General features: G+C 36.6%; 1 long non-coding RNA gene across 1 annotated transcript; it reads right to left on the bottom strand.

Annotated features, from left to right (window-relative positions):
* Positions 1-227: 227 nt before the first annotated feature.
* Positions 228-9,087, bottom strand: LOC139128643 (uncharacterized). Its single transcript, XR_011551360.1, has 3 exons — positions 9,010-9,087; positions 8,157-8,194; positions 228-461 (listed from the first exon to the last, which is right to left on the bottom strand). It is a non-coding gene; the product is annotated as an uncharacterized lncRNA (long non-coding RNA).
* Between the last annotated feature and the right edge of the window lie 334 nt (positions 9,088-9,421).

Here is a 9,421-nt window from a genome sequence, read left to right as displayed (position 1 = left end):
ACCACTTACTTGATAACTTGCCTTCAGCTGTCAATTTCCTTTTACGTGGTGATGTTCTTGCTTCAGTAATGTTGACTGCAGGTGCCACAGGTACATCGAGAACTTGAGCTGCCGTCAGAAGTGCTTCAGGGATTTCTAGTACTTTGTTGACATCAACACCTCAGTGTTTTTACCAACAGACACTATTAAATTGCCATCCTGCAATCTGGTGGAGTATTTCTTGATCATGATTACCTTTGACTGATCATGAAAGGAAGAGAATTTAGGAGGATCCTCAACATAGCAAATTATTGGTGCTGTGTTGTCACAAACCACAGTTCGCCCGGCTGTTTTTTCTTTATCTCCAATTTGGTATTTTGATACAGTTAACGGTTTTGCAACCTGAACTGTCAAAACTCCTTTGGTATTGGTATTTGCTTGTATAGCAGCTACTGTGGTTTCTGATCTCCTAGGCATGTTTCCTGGAAAGAAAATTATATATGTATGCATCAGTGTTTTTTGTAGAGGTTGGGGGGGACATGATAAAATGGTTTAGGAAACTTGATAACAATACCAGTAACAAAGGGGCAGGCTAGTGAAATGACCAGCAAACGCTGTTAACATTTATCTGTTCACCAGACTTCGCAAAATACTGTCCATTGAAATGAGCTTTAATAAGACTCACTGATAACTTATACTACCTAATAGCACCTAGGGCCACATAAAAATTAGCTAAGAAGTTAAAGGTGGATTTGTCGTACATCTGTTTTTGCACCATGTACATGGTATGTGTAAAATATGTGACAGAAGTTGCTCTGTTGTGACCTTTCACTTTTGATGAGCATGCCTAGGCTGTACACACAGCTTTTGTGTAATTTGATCAAATTTGTAAAATGCTAAGCAATTTAAAGGTTTATTTACCTTTAGCCTTACCATTTCTGCTAATACAGATTTTGAAACTCTAATTGACTGCTTTGAGAAATCAGATAATGCTAATCCTGCAATGTGTGGTAATCGTGATAATGCCACATATGCCTGACCTGGGCTTTTGCATTTATGGCCCAAGACAACAACAACATTCTTTAGAGTTAAACCTTGACTTTTGTGAATAGTTATAGCCCAACTTGGTATGAGTGGCAATTGTGTCCTTTGTATTTCAAGGCACCTTTAGCAATGAAGTAGTGGTCATGGGTTTAATTGAAATGGTTTGATCAATTGGAGATTGCGTTGACTGTCCAATTTTTGGATTGTCAAATAAAATGTCTACTGCCCTTGGCATATCTTTTCTTGTATCCCAGTGAAATTGTATTAGTGTGCCCTGAGCTCCATTTACAAGGCCTTCTGCAGTGCAAATATTGCGGAGTAGGAGCACTCTACTGCCAATAGTAAGTGTTAACTTAGAAAGCAAGCCTCCACACATGGTATCATCTGAAGGTATAGCGGTAATAGGCACTGGTGAGGCATCAGGGGAAGTATGTATTGCCCAAATGGTGTATACTTTGGATTTTGTCAGTGTAGCGATTTCCTCTGTTTTCATATTATTGTACTGATAGCACTGTAGCCGTGTTGGAAAGAGACGTATAGCTGTATCAAATGGGGGTTTGCATAGATCAATGTTACATCGCTCACAAAGTAAGTTTATGTCAAGTGTTGAGGGGTTGCCTTCTCTAACACGATTGAGTAACTCTTCATATGGTTTGTCATTTTGTTGACGGACATTAGTTTTGAGGAAAAAAGGTTTAAAATACTGTATCCAAAGATTGCATGATGGATAATTAGCATCGTCAAAGAGATACCTAGCAGCTACAGGGCGCAATTGGAAAAAGTCTCCAAAGGCTACAATACTGCAGTTTCCAAATACTGATGTACTGTCAGAATCTGGCTTAATTTCTTGTAGCCTGTGATGAATAGCATGGAATATGTGATCAGAAACCATACTTATTTCATCTAAGATAATAAAATGTATACTTGCAAATGCTCTTTGCAAGTTATCTTTCATTGCTGCAGTGAGTGGTATATATTGATAATTTTTAGAAAAGCGATTAGTTACTGGCAAACAAAAAGCTGAGTGTATTGTTTGACCTTGGACATTGAATGCAGCTGTGCCTGTTGGCGCCAGTGTTAATACACAGGCAGTTAGGAGTTTGCGAAAAATTGACTCTCTCAGAATTTGCAGAAGAAAGGACTTTCCACAACCTGCTCCACCTGTGACAAACATGTGCAAAGGCTTGGGCTTTGTTTTGGTTTTGCAGTTTATAAAATCAAGATATGTTTCAGCATATGCAATGATATGGTCTATTACAACTTTCTGGTCTGGTGTGAGTAATTTCATTTTTGTGTTGTAAACCGAGTCAGTCATGGTAAATAGGCTTAAATGGTGCCACTGTAGGTCTTCTTGTTGAATGATGTCAACAAAACTATTTCCATTGAGTACCTGCTGGTCTGATGAAATATCTAATATATGAAAATCTGAAACTTTTGTACCAGTATCCAAATCACTGAGTAGGTTTGATGTTTCAACATGAGATGTATTAGGTGTAAGGGCATCTGCAATTTGTGTATCACCATGGTGCAACTTGTGTAGCAAGTGCACATTGTGTTCAATGTCTTCCATGACATTCTTTTTGGGGCATGAACTTTTGTCAAACAGCTGTTTTTTAGCCAAATACACATCATATGCTTTATTGAAACCACAAAGGATTTCATCTTCATTGCGAAAAGGCAGGAAAAGCAGAAGCTGAGAGTAGTAGTATTCATCATCATGTTCGTAAGGATTTAGAATTGGATATCTTATGCATGCCGGTTTTGTTCGCTGAATTATCCAAGTATTAAGTTTCAGCAACTTAAAACAGGGTTGTCGATGTCCATTATGAGATTTTGCCCTGCAAGGTGTGTACCATGTAGCAAATGTGTACAGAGACATATGATCCCACATGTGGCTAGATGGTCTGTTGCTGTATTGTTCAATACAGCCTATCTGAAATACATTTGTATCATCATCCTGCAAATTTTCTAGAGTATTTTTTGGAAGTAATATTTTAGATCTTTGGCTGGTTTGAGGCAATTTACAAATACAGTAGCCATAGATGACTGCACAAAAGGTATATGGGTCATTCGGAATGCTATCTCTTGAGCTGATACTTGTTGATGGGATAACACAATGGCCCGATATTGTGTAGTTTACGTCTTTCTGAAGATTCTGGTGGCAGTTTATCAAGTGCAGAAGATATTGCTTCACATAAGTGTTGTGGTTCACTTTTGCATATATAAGTGCATATGTATAGGGCAACACCGTACACACTTCGTATCAACTGAATATCCATATTTGCTTGCCAATTTTCAATATTACCGGATTGTAGGCATTGACCATTGTGTCATTTAGATTTCTTTTGGTGATGTAAAATCGAGAAGTATTGCCAGGATCAATATTTGTTTTCAATCTGGTTTCATGTGATGGTGGACGTGGAAAATCAAACCGACAGTGGCCAGTCTTGGTTAAACATGTTTTAGTATGGCGGTGAACCTGTAATGTCAAGACTAAATGCCTTAAGACTGGGTCTGTATCATCTGGTATCATGGTACTAACATGTTTATCTATAAAAGCAGTGGCATGTGCACGACCTTCAAGAGAATCAAGAATCTGGGCTGTCCTTTATCCATAGGAACATGTGGATATGGGGAGATCCTCGGAGTTGAAATTCAATTCTTATAAAATGCTCTGTTATATGTCCCAGAGGTTCTGATTTGCCTTTCAATATGTATTTCAAGAAAGCCTGCTTTCGTCTATGAAAATGCTTGGCAACTATTATTGGATTTTCCCTCACTAACGACCATTTTTTGGAGTGGCGTTAACTTTTCAATATCTTTATGAGGAGCCAATTGAGAAAAAAGTTCTGGCCACTTGAGATCAGCAGCTGTCAAAGTTATGAACCATGTAGGTGGACCTTTGCATTCTATTTTTGCTAACAAATTGAGAAGTTGGGAGCGCCAGTATGCTGGTGTCCCCCTGATATTTCTCATGAAGGCATAGGAGTTTTCTGTAATAGCATTTTTACCTGGCTTTTTGACATCTGCTGCAGTGATAGATGATTTACCATTATTAAACAGTACAGGTGACTTCATTCTAAGAGCAATTGAAACACTGCTGGCCAATGCTCTACTTTCATATATAGAATGTGCATAAAATAAGTAAAGCAATTCAGATGAAAAGCGCTTGTCTGTATGTGACAATCTGGCTTGGAAATATGACAAATCTGTTATTTTTGTTGGTCTCTTAGCCCAGAGGCCATTTTTACCAAATGGAAATAACCAGGGGAAGGTCAATTCCTCAAGTGGTTTTACTGTTTTTGACAGAATATCAATCGGTTTGTTTTTGGCCATGGTAAAAAATTTGACTGTTTTTGCTTAATTGAAGGTTGAGGAAAGCAATCCTGAGCAAGGGAAAAGTCCATATCTGAGTCCTGGACCTGAGTTGATGGAACTGTACAAGTTTCTGTAGTGTACAGCTGTGGGACCTCTATGTCTTTATACAAGGTATTCTTCTTTTTCAGCCACTTTAATGCTGAAAACAATTTTTTCAAAGTTGATAGGCATGGACTGTTTGTCCTTGTCATCAGAAGGTACAACAATTACATTGGCATTAGCCAATGTACATGGAAGTGACCTCAACTGTTCATTAATATCAATGGAAAAATTTATGCATTGGCCTTTTGTCCCATACTGGCCACCTGGTAATGTTATCTACAGATATAAATGGCTGGACTTTTGCTAGCAATCTTTTTTCAAGGAGATTTAAACCCTTTAAACAATCTGGGATTGGACCAGGACCCATCTCATTCTGTGAAGCCCATGGTGCTAATGTGCCTTTTCTGGCATATTGTATACATCTTCTACAGTAACATGTGACTTTCTTATTAGTCTGCATGTGAGAGACTTCTTCAGGGAATAATTGCTTTTGGCACATTGCACAAGTTTTACTACAATTTTGGTTTATATTTTCTTTGAAAAGAAGTATGTCTTTTTCCAAATGAAATATTTTTTGTCTCTTACCTTTTGGAGTACTGCTATTTACAGATCTTTTGTTGATTTTCTGTTTTGTACTTTTGAATTCACCATTTGCATTGGGCAAATCATGAGTGGGTTTATTACATGGCTTTTTTAGTGTGGTTGATCGAGTGTTCATTTGTTTTCTTGTTATTTAAAAGTAGTTGCATGTGCAGTTGCTTGCAAGGCTGGAGTTTTTGCATTTGAAGACATATGTACAGGGGTATTGACAGTATCTGAGAGTGGTAAATGTTGCTGGTTGTGAAATTCTAAAGACTGATATTCATGTTTTTCAATTGCATACCTTTTTGGGGTATTATTGAAAGCAATAGTACTCTCGAAGTGCTCATGGACATGACTGAAAATAACTGTTTTGATTGGAATGTCTTGTCACATAATATACAGTATATAATGGCAGGTTATTGTAATCCATTTGAAGAGAAACATACACTGCATGAAAACCCGATAATTCACATAAATTCACGATAATGAGTTGCCTGTATTATAGTATTATACACGTGAATTCACATGAATCCACATGAATACAGGCTTGCTGAATACAAAAAGTGGATTCTTGACTGTATTCATCTGTATATGCACTCTTCAGCTAAAATACAGGCAATAATCCATGTTAATACAGTAAGTATTATAGGGTTTTTATGCAGTGATACTTGTTCAGTAATGGTTGTGATATCTCAGAAAATGGTTGTGATATCTCAGAAAGATAATTGGAAGGGAAGGAGTGTGAATCATTTGAAATGCTGTTTTCTGGATCTGCTTGTACATTTGGTTCATCTTGATGGCATATGAGAAAGTCATCATTTTTCGGTTTTACATATATTAAAAGATATGGGTCATTCATTGCTTCACTCAATGAAGCTGTTTTTATTTGTAGATCATTCATTTTAAACCACTGGTCACTTTCCTTGATGAAGGAAACATAATGACCAGCAGACAAAGTGTTACCATAGTGAGTTACAGTACCAGCAAGGACATAGAAACACTTGCCATTCACAGTGTTTAGGGAAAGGGAATCTTCAGAAATCACTTTACAACTTTGTTTTGACAAATGTTCATCAAAAAGCTTCACAGTAATGATGAGAATCAGTGGTTCTGCAGTAACTGTTAAATATTTGTTTGCACCAGTGCACATACAGTTATTACAAGTGTAATCAAGTTGTTCAGTATCAAAGTAGTTGTTAGTAAATGCTCTATTGAGTTATTTGCATTGGGAAGCATTATGTCTAAAACACTGTACACAGTAACAGAAGTTGCTTGACAATTATTGCATGTAACAACTTGATTTCCAGAAAGCTTGAACACTTGGGGATTGTTGGGAGTTAAAAACTGACAATATAAAGCTGGTTTATAATATAAAGTAAATACTCATGTGAATCATTTTGTTCATTGGCTGAAATCTGTCATTGCAAGTATTCATGATATAATTGTAAAGATCTGATGATTTTTTTCTGAATGTTTGAGATGTGTGACTATTGAATATTTGTGTGATTGTGTTAACCAGTGTATTTTTCCCATGGTATGGTTGTTGGAACAATATTTGATGAAAAGTAGGGCAATGCATTAATAACTGTACAATTGCATTATGAAACAACAATTATTGGGATTAGGAAGACCAGTTATCAGTGGATTTGAAGAAGTCATTGTAGCTGGTTGAAGGCTTACCAGTTTACTGTACATCTGCAAAGGAACCAGATATGAACTGAAAATGCTCCCTTGTTTAACATAAAATACAAATTAAAGATTTTTTTATAAGATTCTGTGAAGGGTCTTTTAATGGATACAGTTTAACATAGTTACAAACAATATTCTGGAGTATTATGGAGTTTGGAGTAGGAATTCTTGATTAGCAGTGTGGAAAGTCTCTTACTACAATTTAATATGTATACAAACAATATCTCCAGCAAGTTTCATGGAGTTCAGAGCAAGGGTTCTTGATTTTGAGTTTTTGGTTCATGTTGATGGCATATGACTAAGTCATCATCGGTCAGTTCTACATATATTAAAATATATGAACCATTCATTGCTTCACTCAATGAAGCTGTCTTTATTTGAAGATCATTCATTTTAAGCCATTCGTCACTTTTCTTGATAAAGGAAACATAATGACTAGCAGACAAAGTGTTACCATAGTGAGTTACAGTACCAGCAAGGACATAGAAACACTTGCCATTCACAGTGTTTAGGGAAAGGGAATCTTCAGAAGAGAGGGAGTTCCTGATTTACAGTGCTAATTTGGTAAATTGATTAAATATGCAAATTAGCTATTAATAACATGATATTGCCCAATGTCTCGCTCTACAGTCAGGGGTCTATCAGATAAGTATGTGTTTAAATTTCCATCAAATTTGATGCAGTAGTTTTAAAACTATGTCGATAATTAGAAAAGTTCATTCAATATATATGCAAATTAGCATGGTTCTTCTTGATTATCCAGTATACAGACAGACAGTCAGAGAGACAGACAGGCATTGCTAAACTTAGCTTAAAACAATTAAATTGTAAACATATTATCTGTAAAACTGCTAATAAACAGAGTCATGTGAAGTTGCCAGTCTTTGTAGGGCAACTGCACTGATTGCACAAGTGAAAACTCAAAGTCATCACTATAAAGAACATCTGGAATTTCATCATCATGTTCCACAATTTCCTGTAAAGTGCTAACACCTGTATGTATACTACCTGTGCAGTGATATTGAGCAAACCTGTGGAAACTCGCATGAGCTTATTGTATAGTAAACATGTAAAGAATAATCACTCTCCTGCACACTGCATGTAGGGCCAGGATTGGGCAAAATTTGGATGTTTGTCAGAGTTGTTATAATTTCATGATGATCTAAAAATGTACATTTGGCCAGCGGAGAAAGTGTGAGATTCTGTATTGCTGCTAATGTTTAAACAGTTTTGTTTATTTCCTTTGATTAGATAATGTTGATCTTTGTTCCAAACGAATGTTGTAATGCATTGATAATTTTCCTCAACTTCATGCATTATGTATGGTGCAGGTAGAACTAATGGCTCTAACAATACAAAATTATTGCTGTCAGATGGCCAGTGGAGTGCTATGTTTTGCAATAAAACACAACAATGGAGATGTGTGCATTGAAAAGACATACCTGCTTTCCTATTAAAAAGCTGCCAAACCACAACTTCCCTGTAACAGTGAAAGTGTTCTATGTCATCTTAAAATGCATGAAAATGATTTTACTCATCGCTGCAGTTTATTTACTTTGCAACGGATTGTACATTTTCTGATCTATTCGCAACGCTATCTTTAGACAAAGACGGGGGGGGGGGGGGCGCTGCTTTGGCATCAAAATTTCAAAATCAGTCAACAACAAAGAAACGTGTTGCCTGTGAATTGGAAATATGCTTTTTCTAATTTGCGCCATTCACTAATTTCTGGACAATTATTCAGATACAGAGAAGAGTAATCATTGAGTTAAAAAAAAAATAAGTTGTCCAACAACTCAGACTCTCCTTTCATAATGGGTTAATTTCAAAATCAACAGATACACTGACGATCATGGCGACCGTTAAATGCGACGCTGAAAAAGGAAATCAAGCACATGCCTTTTATTGACATTTTGCACTAGTGTTCTCAACTTTCGAGATCCATTTCTGTATACGATAAGAAAACGATAGTGGACATTCCCCACGATATAATGAAACCTTATCTTTTTACAAAAGATGTAATGAAACCTTATCAAAATGGTAATACAGATTACAGTTACATTGACTCACTGGGCGATTTCGACTTGAATACTCATTTCGCAAACTTGTGACGCAGTTGAAATTAAATGCTGACCGCCAAATAATCTTCATGAGACGAGATCATTCTAGACATCCTCCAAATTATCCAATCATTTGCATTGAAGTTCAGCTCGCTTAGAGTATCATAACATTCTGCGGCCTTCTTTTAGATCGACCCTAATTTCTTCCATTTAGGTAAATAAATTCACAACCTACCTTGACAAAACTTCATCCACCATCCAGGACCATCGACCAAACGCACAACAAATCTGTCTTGACGTCATCATCTCCTTACATGGTAATGGGCATACCGTACTTTTTAGTAAAGGAGACACAGAATACCGGAGTATTCAGTTTCAAAACGTATTACATTGTGTGATGTTGTCAAAAAAAAGGTAATGTTACTACAGTGGTATAAATTACAAAACACAAAAGTTCAAATCAGTTTATTTTGGACAGGCTTTACCCAACATTTCATATTGTTTCTTATGCCAGATTTTTGACCACGTGCTTACTGGCGACCCCTTTACATGCAAATTTTGTGTCAAATGATGTGTTCTCCTGGAAAAACAAACGTACGATTTCTAAATGAAGGAGGCGAAATTTGCCCTCAAGACTCGAAACCACC

The sequence above is a fragment of the Ptychodera flava genome, unplaced genomic scaffold, assembly GCF_041260155.1.
Source record: "Ptychodera flava strain L36383 unplaced genomic scaffold, AS_Pfla_20210202 Scaffold_62__1_contigs__length_770838_pilon, whole genome shotgun sequence".
Classification (NCBI taxonomy): Eukaryota; Metazoa; Hemichordata; class Enteropneusta; family Ptychoderidae; genus Ptychodera; species Ptychodera flava.
Note: the sequence above shows the minus strand (reverse complement) of the source record. Positions and strands in the feature narration are given on the sequence as shown.